Here is a 16,708-nt window from a genome sequence, read left to right on the forward strand (position 1 = left end):
TCAGGTCCCTAAGATTGGCCCATGTTGTGTGTGTATTATCTTGAAAAATCTAAGGACGGCTTTTCGCAAGGCTTGCTTTACCTCCTGGTTTCTCAGACTGTATATAAGGGGGTTGAGCAGTGGGGTTAGGACTCCATAGAAAACAGAGAACATTTTGTTCAGGTCCCTCAGGGCATCAGAATCTGGTAACAGGTAGACAGTGACTAGAGTCCCATAGAAAATTGTCACCACAATGAGGTGAGACGAGCAGGTGGAAAATGCCTTTTGCCTCCCAGTGGAGGAAGGGATGCTCAGGATGGTGGTGATGATGGAAACATAAGATGCCAGTGTCAATAGAAAGGGAGGCAGTGTGAAAATGGAGCAGAGTATGAAAGTAGAAATTTCCAGCATGAGGGTGTCACTGCAGGCCAGTTTTATTATTGGGCTTAAATCACAAAATAAATGGCTAACTTCACTGGGGCTACAGAATGCTTATTGTGATATCAAGACTATTGTTGGCAAAGAAGCCAGAAATCCACTTACCCAAGAGCAAGCAGTCATCTTGTTGCCGGCCTAGAGGGCCCAAGGAGGCAGCAGCGGGGTTTGTTGCCCGGTGTGCGCCACACTAATAGACACACCAGGTGTGGAGAAGCAAACCAAGTTTATTTGAGATTTCAAAGTGGTGCAGGGAGACAGGCACATCTCAAATCAAGCACAGCACATGTAAGCAAGTTTTCCCTTTTATATTCCAAGCAGTTTCTGTAAGCTTTTGTTCTGTTACTTTTTCCCCTACCCCTCCCTCTCAGACAACAGTTACAATAGGCACTACATTGGTATGTGAGAAAAGTTTTTGTTCATTTGTTTATTTGTGGCCTTTGCAGGCTAAGACGTAGAGGCTTTTCCCTCCCTCTTCCTTATCTCTACTGTGTTTGTGAGTGAAACTACAGCTGTCTGCTAGAAAAGCTGACCCTTACATTTCTGCTTCAGCCTGCTTCAGCATGTAAGCAGTTAGCATAGAAGTAGGTGAAAGTTTACAAGATGGAGTCACTGTGGCTCACTTAGACCCAGAGCAAGGGAGTTTCATCGGCACTTATGGCCTTCCACACCCCTGAGTTACCTGGTAGCTATGCCTAGTGACACCAACAATCCCTCCTTTGAGAACACTCAACAAACCTTTGGCAGAGTTTTCTTATACTTTAAAGACAAAATGCGATTAAGCTTCATGCAATTGGGATTATTAATGAGAGAGTATAAAGGAACCTCTGGGGAATGGGAGGTACAAATTTTACATATGAGCACTTTACAGCAAGCGAGCAAAAGGAAAAGGACAAAACATATTACAACACCTGTGAGCAAGATGCGAACAATGCCTCCCCCTAGTCCCCTTAGACCAGGTAACCAACCCCAAAGGGAATCAAAAATAGTGGGTTCCCCTTTTTGGGCCTTCCACTGGTTTAAGGCTTGTTCAGCTGACAAGATATGCTTGTTAATATCCTGTGAAAACTCTGGGACATAGGTACAACATTCTTCTCCAATAAGGGCACAGACCCCACCCCGTGAGGCTAATACATAATTTAGGGCCTGGCGGTTTTGCAAAGCCAGCAGTCGAAGCTGGTACAGCTTAGAACTTATGCTTTTTTTTATGGCCAGGGTATTATTGGCAAACTGAGTGAGAAATTTAAACACCGTCCCACCCCATAGGTAGGGAGGAATATTATTCCAAACCTGTTTTCTTTTTTGATGGGTTTAATGGTAGCTTTCAAGGACCGATAGTACCTAGGGTGACCTGAGGGAGCCTGGGCGAGAACACGGAGGGGAGGAGCGAGATAGCCTTTGTAACAGCTACCATGCCAACCATGAGGGAGCCATTTGTAGGCACTATTACCACAAACCCAGAATGCTTTACCATAACTAGCCTTTTTATTGTTACCTTGTAGATTCCATAGCGTGGCTTGTGGGGAAAGGGCAAAGAATGCAGCGCCGGTTTGTCAACTGGTGGCATTTAGTAGAGGAACAGTGAGACTTATACCAGGACCAATATAAAATTTACACCTACTAATGCCTGCAAACCAGGTATGATTACTTGTACTGGCTTGCTGATAACATATGAGACCAGTGGGAGGAGAGCATAAACGAATAGGCTGGGGCTTAAGAGTGCTACTATAGTGGGAATTTCAAGAGCCATTGTGTAGGCCATAAGGAGCTTTCACAGTACAGTTAGATTGCAAACTTAAATTGTCAGAGGTGCTGCTGCTGGTAACCATCCACCTTTGATAATAGTCTGACCAATTTTGGGGAACTACTTTCCAGGGCAATCCAGCCAAATGGTGGGGAGTCTGGGCACATATTCAACAGTGGGAGAGATTAAACTTACGGGCAAAGGCAATTTTTAGGGCCTCATAGGTATTGGTAGCCATGTCTGAAAGGATGGCTTTTCATTCTGCATGCGATGTGGATGAAACAGTAGGTAACAGAAGGAGTGCTTCTGTGACAAAAAGTATCAGAGGGGTAGCCGTGTTAGTCTGAATCTGTAAAAAGCAGCAGAGGGTCCTGTGGCACCTTTAAGACTAACAGAAGTATTGGGAGCATAAGCTTTCGTGGGTAAGAACCTCACTTCTTCAGATGCAAGTAATGGCCTGGGATCTGAAGAAGTGAGGTTCTTACCCACGAAAGCTTATGCTCCCAATACTACTGTTAGTCTTAAAGGTGCCACAGGACCCTCTGTTGCTTGTGACAAAAAGGAATGTTGTGAGAGACCCTAAACCTGAACCCATATTGTGATTACAACAACCCAAATGCCCAGAAGATAAGAATTATTGATACCAAACAAATTAAAAAAATAAAAGGACCAGGACCATAGGTTAGGTCGGCCTTCTGTGAATAGATAAAACCAATGCTCAGGGTTTTTGCGGGGAGTGTGCTGTGGCTGTTCAGAGATATCACAAAGCATTTCCAATGACCCTTACTGTCTTTTGAATAACAGCTTAAGTCCCAGATCATCACTGGCAGTTTTTTTTGCAGGCTGGACAGTTCACTGTTCAGGAATGGGTACTGCTTTCAGTCGAGAGTGATGAATCCAGTTCTTGTGTTCTTTGACCTTTGCCGCTGTGTGGGAAACAAGCAGGATGGTGTGGGGTCCCTTCCACTTCTCTTGGAGAGGTTCGTCCTTCCAGGTCCGAACGAGAACGGAGTTACCAGGCTGCAAGGAGTGGACCGGGGTATCCAGCAGAAGAGGCTGTGAATCTTTGGTGTATTTGTGAAGAGAAGAAAGAACAGCAGACAGAGAGCACATGTACTAAGACAAGAAACCACACCCCATCTCCCACTCCCCTGCCAGAACCGGTGTACCATTCAGAGGCCATGCCCTTTCAAACATAATTTCGAAGGGACTAAGCCCTAACCTGCCCTTGGGGAGAGCACGAATGCGGAGTAACACAAGGGGCAAAGCATTAGGCCACCTAAGAGAGGCCTTCTGACAGACCTTTGAGAGGTGTTGCTTGAGTGTTTGATTTGTGCGTTCCACTACTCCACTGGCTTGTGGTCACCATGGTGTGTGGAGCTTCCAGGGGATTTGCAGAGCACTTTATATTTTTTGAACAACTTGAGATGTGAAGTGTGTTTTGTTATTAGATTTTATCCACTGGGGGAGGCCGAAGCGAGGAATGATTTTCTTGACAAACTTAAGAGCCACTGTTTTGGCAGTGTTGTTACAACATGGGAAGGCCTCAGGCCAAACACTGAATTGATTTACCAAGACGAGGAGGTACCTGTATCCTTGGGTCCTGGGAAACTTAGTAAAGTCTATTTGCCACACCAATCCTGGGCCTGGGGTAGGTTCCAGAGTGGCTGGCAACACTGCTACTCCTGGTCGAGGGTTGTTCTTTTGGCAGATTAAACATTTAGCCTCTACCTGTGATGCTAGGGGTTTAAGTTCAGAGGTTAGAAAATATTTATTCATAAGCTGGGTAAGAGCCTCTCTGCCTGCGTGTGTGGTTTGATGCAGTTTTTGCAACACCGGTCGGATTAGGCCCTTGGGCAAGAGGATTTTTTCCTCTGTGGAATAAAGCCATCCCTCCTTTTCCTGGAGACCAAGCCTGTCAACCAGGTTTCTGTCCTCATGGGAGTACTGAGGAGCTGCAAGCTCACCTACTGATGGGATAAGGGCATGCATTTGGGCATTTTTCTCTGTTGGTGATTTTAGGGTAGCAGCGCGCTTGGCTTCCCTGTCTGCTCTGGCATTGCCCTTGGTTACATCTTGATTTTCCCTTTGATGGGCTTTGCAATGTACCACTGCTACTGCTGCAGGGAGTTGTACTGCTTCTAACAGCTGGAGAATTTGAGACCCATACTTAACCAGAGAGCCTTGGGCTGTTAGCATTCCCCTTTGCTTTCACAAACCAGCATGAGCATGCAATACCCCAAAAGCATACTTTGAATTAGTAAAGATATTAACCCATTTGTTTTTTGCTAGCTCGAGTGCACGAGTTAGGGCCACTAGTTTAGCAAGTTGGGCAGATGTCCCAGCAGGTAAACTTTTAGCTTTCATGGTATCATGAAGAGACACAACAGCATAACCAGCCCTCCTTTGCCCATCTACAACAGTACTACTGCCATTAGTATACCATTTTAAGTCAGCATTTGGGAGTGGTTGATCTTTTAAATCTGGGCGGCTAGAGTAGTGGGCATTTATGATTTTTAGACAGTCATGTTCCTGCTTTTCTGTTTCTGGTAGCAGGGTAGCTGGATTAAGGGAGGGACAGGTTTGCAGGGTAACTTCAGGATTTTCTAACAGTTTTGCCTGGTCCCGAGCAACCCGAGCCTGTGTGAGCCAGAGACCACCCTTAGTATCCAGCAGGGCTTGGACCATATGGGGAATATACACTTGCACAGTTCCTCCCAGTGTCAGTTTTTCAGCTTCCCCAAGCACTAGGGCAGTGGCTGCGACCACCCTCAAGCATGCTGGCCAACCCTTTGAAACTTGATCCAGTTGTTTAGAAAAGTAGGCTACGGGACGTTTCCAGGCACCTAATAACTGAGTAAGCACTCCCAGGGCTATTCCTTTCCTTTCATGCACATACAGTTGGAATGGCTTAGAGAGATCTGGCAGACCCAGGGCTGGGGCTTCCATCAGCTTTCTTTTCAAGATTTTAAATGCCCTGTCCGCTTCTGGGGACCAGTGAAAGGGGTCATGATTCGCTTCCTTAACACATTCATACAGAGGTTTAGCCCACAGTCCAAACTTTGGGATTCATATTCTACAAAAGCCTGCCATGCCCAAAAATGCTCTAAGCCGTTTACGGTTGCTAGGGATAGGAACTTGGCAGATAGCCTCCTTTCTGTCATTTGAGAGTCTTCTTTTTTCCTGCCTGATGTGAAATCCCAGATACTGTACTTCAGAGAGTGCAATTTGAGCTTTGCTTCGAGCTACCCTGTATTTAGGAGACTTACAGTAGCTTTAAGACAAGGGATTAGACCCACAGCAGCAATTAGCAAATTATCTACATATTGCAGAAGGAGGGCTTTGTTTTCATTGTCCCACTCCTTCAAGACTTTGGCCAGAGCCTGGCCGAACAAAGTGGGGGAATTTTTAAATCCCTGGGCCAATACTGTTCAGCAAAGCTGCTTTTTAACCCTTTTGTTGTCCTCCTTATGCCTGGCAGTATTTTGCAGATTTTACAGTTGCTTGGGCACATTCAGGCCCCCCTTTCTCTTGGTTGTCAGCCAAGTCTTAGCTGTGAACAATGTCCTTGGATTGGGCCAGCATGACTGAGCTTGCTAGCTATATTTTCCAGTTAACTCGTTCTGTTCCTTTTCCCTTTTCCCTTTCTTGGCTTCTTTTAACCTCCAAAGGAAACTTCCACTTTTCACTCATTCACCTTTTCCCAACAATGAACACATACACATTGCCATTATACACCCTTCCAGTAACATAACTTCTATACAGAGCTTTGAAGCAACAAACCAGGACGAGCACATCCACTTTTGAGAATTTTACTCGGTACAACCTCTGGTGTCCAATAGCTTTCCTTTTTAAAACCTTAAATGCCTTCTCTGTGCCTCCTTCCTAGCCTTAGCTATAACCTGATTCCGCTCCACCTCAGACAACAAGGTTCTTATAAGTATATTGCAATCATCCCAGTCAGGCTTATGACTTGCTAGACACCCTTCAAAGATTGAAATAAACTTGCTTGGATTCGTGGAGAATTCCCCTGCCTCTGCCTTAAAGGCAGCTAGGTGTACTGGGTTAAAAGGCACATGAGAATACACTGGCACAATCTGGGCTGCACGCTCCTGTGTTCCTGGACTGGCTACCACATTCTCAGTAATCAACGGATACAATCCCACTAAGGGGGTACTTTCTGGAGCCTGTGGGGGTAGAGGAGCCTAAGGGGATACCGATTCTGCCATTACAACTGTCGGAGGGTTCTGGGGTTTAGCAGCAAGTACTACCGAGTCTGTCAGAGTCAAATGGCACTTGTGCAAAATATCAGTCCTATTTCTTAACACCATAAATGCATATGAATAGAAATGTTCATTCCATTTACCTGTTCTCTGACAAAACAAAAGTAACTGAAGGATCATATTGTAATTAAGCGATCCTTCCGGTGGCCACCTTTCTTGGCACTCTAGCTGATATTGAGGCCAATCAACTGTACAGAACCTTTTCAATTTACTTTTAATCAACTGGTCCGATCCAAACACTTTCCAGTTCACCAAAATGCATTTTAAGGGTGTACACTGTACCCTGCCGGCTGTACTCTGTCCCTGCCCCATACTCTAGGGAGACACTGGGCGTCCACAGGTCAAAACAGGTAAAGTCCCCACTGGACTGTTCCTACCTTATCCAAGGGTCTGGTTCTGCACCGTCGCCCACAACTGCTTCTCCAGTACTCGAGTGCGTTGCACCGTTGTGCCCTCTGGGGTCGAGCAAACTACGTCTCTGCCGAGGCCCCTGATGAAGTCACTGGTGTGCGCTGGGCGTCGGGCGTCGCTGTAATCCGTCGGCCGCCAGGAGGGATCCGGGCAAGGCTAAATTTCAGCCTCGAGCCCACACAGGGATGCCAAAACTGTTGCCGGCCTAAAGGGCCCGAGGAGGCAGCAGCGGGGTTCATTGCCCGGTGTGCGCCGCACTAATAGACACACCAGGTGTGGAGAAGCAAACCAAGTTTATTTGAGATTTCAAAGTGGTGCAGGGAGACAGGCATGTCTGAAATCAAGCACAGCACATGTAAGCAAGTTTTCCCTTTTATATTCCAAGCAGTTTCTGTAAGCTTTTGTTCTGTTACTTTTCCTCCTACCCCTCCCTCTCAGACAACAGTTACAATAGTCACTACATTGGTATGTGAGAAAAGTTTTTGTTCATTTGTTTATTTGTGGCCTTTGTAGGCTAAGACGTAGAGGCTTTTCCCTCCCCCTTCCTTATCTCTACTGTGTTTGTGAGTGAAACTACAGCTGTCTGCTAGAAAAGCTAACCCTTACATTTCTGCTTCAGCCTGCTTCAGCATGTAAGTTCAGTTAGCATAGAAGTAGGTAAAAGTTTACAAAATGAAGTCACTGTGGCTCACTTAGACCCAGAGCAAGGAAGTTTCATCGGCACTTATGGCCTTTCACTCCCCCGAGTTACCTGGTAGCTATGCCTAGTGACACCAACAATCTGGAGGCAGAACCTGCCATTCATAAGGGTTGCATAAGGTAGTGGTTTGCATATTGCTAAGTACCGATCATAAGACATCACAGATAAAAGAAGACATTCCGTAGCTGCCAAGGAACCAAAGATATAGAATTGTGTGAGGTAGCCACTGAATGAAATGGTTCTGTCCCCAATCAGGAGACTGGACAGCATCCTGGGGAGGAGAGTAGAAGTGTAGCACATCTCCAAGAAGGACAAGTTCCCCAGGAAAAAGTACATGGGGGTGTGAAGATTCTGATCAGCCACAATTAACCCAATGATGAGGATATTCCCAGCCACAGTCACAATGTAGATCACTAGAAACAGCAGGAAAAGAAGGGTCTGAAGTTGAGGGAGATCCCCGAATCCCAGGAGGATGAATTCTGTGATGGTCGTTTGATTTCCCTGGTGTTTGTTTGCTGTGGGTTTCATCTAGGGGGAAATAAACAAATTTTGCAATTTATAATCTAACTTCCATTTAAAACCAGTCAACACTTGAATTCTGGCTTCCCCCTGCTGTTTGCCATCCCAACAGATGAGTCAAGACTCCGGGATGTTGGAGGTATTTTGGGTAACATTTTCTAAAGTGCCTAAGTTCCATCACATAGGAAACATTCCTATTGTCTGGTATCTCACCTTCACCCTCGGGAATATTCTTGTATATTATTTTGGCCACAAAGTCTGAAATTATCAGTGAACACCAAGGGAATTAAATGCCACTTTCTTGAGCTCACATGAAAATATCAGTCATATCCCATTGCTGGGCTCATACCACATTTACCCATATTTACATTGCAGAATGCAGCAGATTCCAGTGGAGCAGACACAAGAATTTGATTCAGTGAGTTGGGTTTTAATGCTATCTCATCCACACACTTGGGTTTGTCATCTTCTCTCTCCGTGACCCTTTACTCTATGAAATTGTTGGTGATAATACTACTTACCTTTTCTTAATGTGATTTGAAATTTATGAAATAAGAACTCTCTATGTATGCTCATTTTCTGTTGTCTAAAATGGAGATAATGATGCTTAGACACTTTACAAAGTTCTTTAACATCTATACTAATGGGTGCTCAGTGTTATCATACTGCTATGAGACTATTCATAACTATGCGCTAGGAAAAGAAATTATACATGCCTCACATTCACATCAACCCTTTGTATTTCTGCCTCATTTCTGCAGAAAAGGCATCAATCATTTGTTGAACAACACACATCATTTTAGCTATTTGTTGTTTTCCCATCATATCACAGAGAGCTCTCTCTTAAGTCTGTTCTGAAGCAAAGTACATAGTATGTTCATTTCTCTGCAAGAATACACACCCTTATTTTTAACTGCCGTGCAACACCTAAAATCAACGGGTAACATTTTCAAAATTGCCTACAGACCAGATTTTGAAAAGTATTCATGCACCTAAACTTGTGGATTGGCCCTTTGGACATTTTAAATATGTTATAGAGAATGTCTGGAGACAGAGATTAAGGATCACTGCTAATGCTTCCTTGTCTAAGGTTGCTGTGACAGTTTGGGGAATATGTCTTTGGGTATGTCTACACTACGAAATTAGGTCGAATTAATAGAAGCCGGTTTTATAGAAATCGGTTGTATACAGCCGATTGTGTGTGTCCCCACATAAAATGCTCTAAGTGCTCTAGTCGGCGGACCGCGTCCACAGTACCGAGGCTAGAGTTGACTTCCGGAGCATTGCACTATGGGTAGCTATCCCACAGTTCCCGCAGTCTCCGCCGCCCATTGGAATTCTGGGTTGAGATCCCAATGCCCGAATGATGCAAAACAGTGTCACGGGGGGTTCTGGGTACATGTCGTCAGGCCCCTCCCCCTCCATCAGAGCAATGGCAGACAATAGATTCGCGCCTTTTTACCTGGGTTACCTGTGCTGACAACATACCACGGCAAGCATGGAGCCCGCTCAGCTCAGCTCACCGTCACCATATGTCATCTGGGTGCCGGCAGACGTGGGACTGCATTGCTACACAGCAGCAGCAGCTAACTGCCTTTTGGCGGTAGACGGTGCAGCATGACTGGTAGCCTTCATCGGTGATCTGGGTGCTGGCAGCCGTGGGGCTGGCAGCCGTAGGGCTGCATTGCACCAGCCTTTTGCCTTTTGGCAGTAGATGGTGTATTTCGACTGGTAACCGTAGTCTTTTCCTATTACAAGTTGGATCATCGCACGTTAGCAGAGTCTTCCCTGAGGAGCAGATCGTGCAATAGGCCTGAAGGCCATCGTCATGATACAGGAAAAATGTGGCTATCAGTCATAGTACACTAACTGCCAAGCGCCCAGTATTTGCTGCCAAGCACCCAGAAGATGCCGAGGGCTATCAGTCATGCTGCACCGTCGTCTTAAGATGTAAAAAATAGATTTGTTCTGTATTCATTTGCTTCCCCCTCCCTCCGTCAAATAAACGGCCTGCTAAACCCAGGGTTTTGAGTTCAATCTTTGGGGGAGGACATTCTGTGTGACAGTTGTTTGTGTTTCTCCCTGATGCACAGCCACCTTTCTTGATTTTAATTCCCTGTACCTGTACGCCATGTCGTCACTCGCCCCTCCCTCCCTCCCTCCCCTGGTCCGTCAGATACTAGTTTCGCGCCTTTTTTCAGACCAGACGCCATAGCTAGCACTGGGATCATGGAGCCCGCTCAGATCACCGCGGCAATTATGAGCACTATGAACAGCACGCGCATTGTCCTGGAGTATATGCAGAGCCAGAACATGCCAAAGCAAAACCAGGACCAGCCGAGGAATCGATTGCAGCGCGGCGACGAGAGTGATGAGGAAATTGACATGGACATAGACCTTTCACAAGGCACAGGCCCCAGCAATGTGGAAATCATGGTGTTACTAGGGCAGGTTCATGCCGTGGAATGCCGATTCTGGGCCCGGGAAACAAGCACAGACTGGTGGGACCGCATCGTGCTGCAGGTGTGGGACGATTCCCAGTGGCTGCGAAACTTTCGCATGCGTAAGGGCACTTTCATGGAACTTTGTGACTTGCTTTCCCCTGCCCTGAAGCGCCAGAATACCAGGATGAGAGCAGCCCTCACAGTTGAGAAGTGAGTGGCGATAGCCCTGTGGAAGCTTGCAACGCCAGACAGCTACCGGTCAGTCGGGAATCAATTTGGAGTGGGCAAATCTACTGTGGGGGCTGCTGTGATCCAAGTTGCCAGGGCAATGAAAGACGTGATGATATCAAGGGTAGTGACTCTGGGAAACGTGCAGGCCATAGTGGATGGCTTTGCTGCAATGGGATTCCCAAACTGGTGGGGCGATAGACGGAACCCATATCCCTATCTTTTCACTGGAGCACCAAGCCACCGAGTACATAAACCGCAAGGGGTACTTTTCAATGCTGCTGCAAGCCCTGGTGGATCACAAGGGACGTTTCACCAACATCAACGTGGGATGGCCGGGAAAGGTACATGATGCTCGCGTCTTCAGGCACTCTGGTCTGTTTCGAAAGCTGGAGGAAGGGACTTTCTTCCTGGACCAGAAAATAACCATTGGGGATGTTGAAATGCCTATCGTGATCCTTGGGGACCCAGCCTACCCCTTAATGCCATGGCTCATGAAGCCGTACACAGGCAGCCTGGACAGGAGTCAGGACCTATTCAACTACAGGCTGAGCAAGTGCCGAATGGTGGTGGAATGTGCATTTGGCCATTTAAAAGCGTGCTGGCGCAGCTTACTGACTCGCTCAGACCTTAGCGAAAAGAATATCCCCATTGTTATTGCTGCTTGCTGTGTGCTCCACAATATCTGTGAGAGTAAGGCGGAGACATTTATGGCAGGGTGGGAGGTTGAGGCAAATCGCCTGGCCGCTGATTACGCGCAGCCAGACACCAGGGCGGTTAGAGGAGCACAGCATGGCGCGGTGCGCATCAGAGAAGCTTTGAAAACGAGTTTTGTGACTGGCCAGGCTACGGTGTGAAACTTCTGTTTGTTTCTCCTTGATGAACCCTCCGCCCCCCCCCACCACCCGGTTCACTCTACTTCCCTGTAAGCCAACCACCCCACCCTCCCCTTCCCCCTTCGAGCACCGCTTGCAGAGGCAATAAAGTCATTGTTACTTCACATTCATGCATTCTTTATTAATTCATCACACAACTAGGGGGATAATTGCCAAGGTAGCCCGGGATGGGTGGGGGAGGAGGGAAGGAAAAGGACACACTGCAGTTTAAAACTTTAACTCTTATTGAAGGCCAGCCTTCTGATGCTAGGGCAATCATCTGGGGTGGAGTGACTGGGTGGCCGGAGGCCCCCCCACTGTGTTCTTGGGCGTCTGGGTGAGGAGGCTATGGAACTTGGGGAGGAGGGCTGTTGGTTACACAGGGGCTGTAGTGGTGGTCTCTGCTCCTGCTGCCTTTCCTGCAGCTCAACCATACGCTGGAACATATCAGTTTGATGCTCCAGCAGCCGGAGCATCGACTCTTGCCTTCTGTCTGCAAGCTGACGCCACCTATCATTTTCAGCCCGCGATTCAGCACGCCACCTCTCCTCTCGTTCATATTGTGCTTTTCTGTAATCAGTCATTGACTGCCTCCACGCATTCTGCTGTGCTCTGTCAGTGTGGGAGGACATCTGGAGCTCTGTAAACATGTCTTCACGCGTCCTACGTTTTCTCTTTCTAATCTTCACTAGCCTCTGTGAAGGAGAAACATTTACAGCTGGTGGAGGAGAAGGGAGAGGTGGTTAAAAAAGACACATTTTAGAGAACAATGGGTACACTCTTTCACGTTAAATTTTGCTGTTCACATTACACAGCACATGTGGTTTCGTTACAAGGTCGCATTTTTCCTCTTATATTGATGGCCTGCCGGTTTGGTGTGAGAGATCACTCACGCAGTGCCAGGCCACAGATTTCAGCTTGCAGGCAGCCATGGTAAGACACAGTCTTTTGGCTTTTTTAACCTTCTTAACATGTGGGAATGGTTTCAAACAGTAGTGCTCTCATTTCCCATACCAAGCACCCGTTGGGTTGGCCATTTAAAATGGGTTTGCAATGTAAAAGGAGGGGCTGCGGTTTCAGGGTTAACATGCAGCACAAACCCAACTAAGTCCCCTCCCCCACACACCCAATTCTCTGGGATGATCACTTCACCCCTCCCCCCCACCGCGTGGCTAACAGCGGGGAATATTTCTGTTCAGCAGAGCAGGAATGGGCACCTCTGAATGTCCCCTTAATAAAATTGCCCCATTTCAACCAGGTGACCGTGAATGATATCACTCTCCTGAGGATAACAAAGAGCGATAAGGAATGGATGTTGTCTGCATGCCAGCAAACACCGGGACCATACGCTGCCATGCTTTGTTATGCAATGATTCCAGACTACGTGCTACTGGCCTGGCGTGGTAAAGTGTCCTACCATGGCGGACGGGATAAGGCAGCCCTCCCCAGAAACCTTTTGCAAAGGCTTTGGGAGTACATCCAGGAGAGTTTTCTGGAGATGTCCCTGGAGGATTTCCGATCCATCCCCATACACGTTAACAGACTTTTCCAGTAGCTGTACTGGCCGCGATTGCCAGGGCAAATTAATCATTAATCATTAAACACGCTTGCTTTTAAACCATGTGTAATATTTACAAAGGTACACTCACCAGAGGTCCCCTGTGTGCCCTCAGGGTCTGGGAGCACGCCTTGGGTGAGTTCGGGGGTTACTGGTTCCAGGTCCAGGGTGATAAACATATCCTGGCTGTTGGGGAAACCAGTTTCTCCGCTTCCTTGCGGCTGTGAGCTATCTACATTTTCTCCATCCTCATCTTCCTCGTACCCCGAACCCGCTTCCCTGTGTGTTTCTCCAGTGAAGGAGTCATAGCACACGGTTGGGGTAGTGGTGGCTGCACCCCCTAGAATGGCATGCAGCTCCGCGTAGAAGCGGCATGTTTGCGGCTCTGCCCCGGACCTTCCGTTTGCTTCTCTGGCTTTGTGGTAGGCTTGCCTTAGCTCCTTAATTTTCACGCGGCACTGCTGTGCGTCCCTGTTTTGGCCTCTGTCCTTCATGGCCTTGGAGACCTTTTCTAATATTTTGCCATTTCGTTTACTGCTTCGGAGTTCAGCCAGCAGTGATTCGTCTCCCTATATGGCGAGCAGATCCCGTACCTCCCGTTCTGTCCATGCTGGAGCTCTTTTGCTATCCTGGGACTCCATCACGGTTACCTGTGCTGATGAGCTCTGCGTGGTCACCTGTGATCTCCACGCTGAGCAAACAGGAAATGAAATTCAAACGTTCGCGGGGCTTTTCCTGTCTACCTGGCCAGTGCATCTGAGTTGAGAGTGCTGTCCAGAGCGGTCACAATGAAGCACTGTGGGATAGCTCCCGGAGGCCAATAACATCAAATTCCGTCCACACTACCCCAATTCCGACCCCCTAAGGCCGATTTTATCGCTAATCCCCTCGTCGGAGGTGGAGTAAAGAAACCGGTTTAAAGGGCCCTTTAAGTCTAAAGAAAGGGCTTCGTCGTGTGAACGTGGCCAGGCTTAATTCGATTTAATGCGGCTAAAGTCGACCTAAACTCGTAGTGTAGACCAGGCCTTTGTCCAGTTGTTATTTACATTTGGTTTAATGAATGCGATTTCAAATTGCAACCATAATTCTGGATGACATCACCTCTTTTATAGCAGGAAACATGTAATAGATCTTGGGGAAGCTGTGTCTGCAAAGCAGTGACAACACCATCAAGGGCCATCAACCCTGAATTGCTCACCACTGGTGAAACAATGGGAGTGCCGAGAGACCCACGTCTAGGAACAGTGACTAGTCACCACCCAGTTCCAGAGGGCTCAGCAGTACATGGGATTGTATGTTTGGATCCAATCACAACAGGCCAGCCTTAATTCAGGGAGGGGAACTTGATGGGGCTATTATAGTTGCATTTAGGTTTTCCCATTGGTCGAAACTTGAAACCGCACCAGTAAAGAAACCCGCAGGCATATTCAATAATCAAAAAAAAAAAAAAAATTGAACAGACCCGTCAGAGGGATTGCTGATTTCTAAATTCACTGATAAGGCTTCTGATGACAATTAGAAGTCTGCTGCTGAAATCACCATTATCATGGTTTCAGTTATTTGAGCCTCCAGTTTTTTTGTAACCCCACTGCTGTTGCCAAAATCCTGGTAGAGTTGAAATTTCATAATACGATCTAGTGACCTAATATATGTGGAAATATGAAAAGATGTTACTGATATATTCAACGTAACTACAGAGATAATCTAGAACATAATTCTTGGCCAAGTCCTATGCATGCTCTAGCTCCAACATAATCAACCACCCAAGAACCACCCAACATTTCAGCATGCAAATGAAGACTTTGGAATGTGTACTCTCTCTCTCTCTATCTCTCTCACACACACACATACACACACATACTTATTCAGTTGTTTATGCCATAGTTAGGGAACCTTGCAATTTTCTACTGGGTGCAGGGGCATGACTCACACAGAGTGGGAACATGTAATTCTGGGTATGGAGCCATCCAGAAGGAAATTAATCAAGTTTGGAATTTTGACTTAAGTCAGAATGATGGGTCTGTGTTTTTGAAATGTTTAAAGGTGTTACGATGGGAATTATTCACCTAATTGGCATAGAGGGAGATTTTCAGTGGGATTTAGATTAAAATTTAAATTTTACTCTACCCACAGAGAAGCCAAACAAATACAATACTTGTGGGCTTTTATGAAATGCCAAACATTGATCACAACTGACTTGTCTGAAATTAAAATCCATGTAACAATATTCCAGGATTGTCATTCTGTGTGTCACTCAAAAGCCTATTAAAGCTGAAAATCAAAAAGGAATCCTACGAATGGTGGAAACATGGACAAATTGCTAAGGATCAGTACAAAAGAATAGGGCACACATATAGGGAGAAAATCAGAAAGGTTAAAGCAAAAATGAGTTTCACCTACAAAGGACATAATTGGGAAGAAGGAGAAGAATTATAAGTACATTAGAAACATGAGAAAATGTAGGAAAGTGTAGGTCCCCCACTCAGCAGGGAAAGAGAGCTAATAACATTACATGAAGAAGGCTGACAAATCAACACAACCACCAACACAACAACATGACCAGCACACACATTAACCCCAAACACACACATAACCCCAAACCCCAAACCCCTCACTACAGCACACACCCACACAAACCAGCACAAATCTTTCAGCACAACACAACCCCCACACAAATCAACACAACCACCAGCACACACAACATCCTCAAACCTCACTCAGAAGCCTAGATAGTCTGTTGAGTTTGTCCGAACTGATGGAAACAGCTCCAAGAATGGTTTAGAGTTCTTTCTCTTTAGGGAGACTTTAATCACCCTGATATCTGCTGGGAGAGCAATACAGCAGTGCATAGACAATCCAGGAAGTTTTTGGAAAGTGTAGGGGACAATTTCCTGGTGCAAGTGCTGGAGGAACCAACTAGGGGCAGAGCTTTTCTTGACCTGCTGCTCACAAACAGGGAAGAATTAGTAGGGGAAGCAAAAGTGGATGGGAACCTGGGAGGCAGTGACCATGAGATGGTTGAGTTCAGGATCCTGACACAAGGAAGAAAGGAGAGCAGTAGAATATGGACCCTGGACTTCAGAAAAGCAGACTTTGACTCCCTCAGGGAACAGATGGGCAGGATCCCCTGGGAGAATAACATGAAGGGCAAAGGGGTCCAGGAGAGCTGGCTGTATTTTAAAGAATCCCTATTGCGGTTGCAGGAACAAACCATCCCGATGTGTAGAAAGAATAGTAAATATGGCAGGTGACCAGCTTGGCTAAACAGTGAAATCCTTGCTGATCTTAAACGCAAAAAAGAAGCTTACAAGAAGTGGAAGATTGGGCAAATGACCAGGGAGGAGTATAAAAATATTGCTCAGGCATGCAGGAGTGAAATCAGGAAGGCCAAATCACACTTGGAGTTGCAGCTAGCAAGAGATGTTAAGAGTAACAAGAAGGGTTTCTTCAGGTATGTTAGCAACAAGAAGAAAGTCAAGGAAAGTGTGGGCCCCTTACTGAATGAGGGAGGCAACCTAGTGACAGAGGATGT

General features: G+C 46.5%; 1 pseudogene; it reads right to left on the reverse strand.

Annotated features, from left to right (window-relative positions):
• Positions 1-8,080, reverse strand: LOC135886159 (olfactory receptor 6C4-like; annotated as a pseudogene).
• Between the last annotated feature and the right edge of the window lie 8,628 nt (positions 8,081-16,708).

The sequence above is a fragment of the Emys orbicularis genome, chromosome 12 (assembly GCF_028017835.1).
Source record: "Emys orbicularis isolate rEmyOrb1 chromosome 12, rEmyOrb1.hap1, whole genome shotgun sequence".
NCBI classification, from domain to species: Eukaryota; Metazoa; Chordata; order Testudines; family Emydidae; genus Emys; species Emys orbicularis.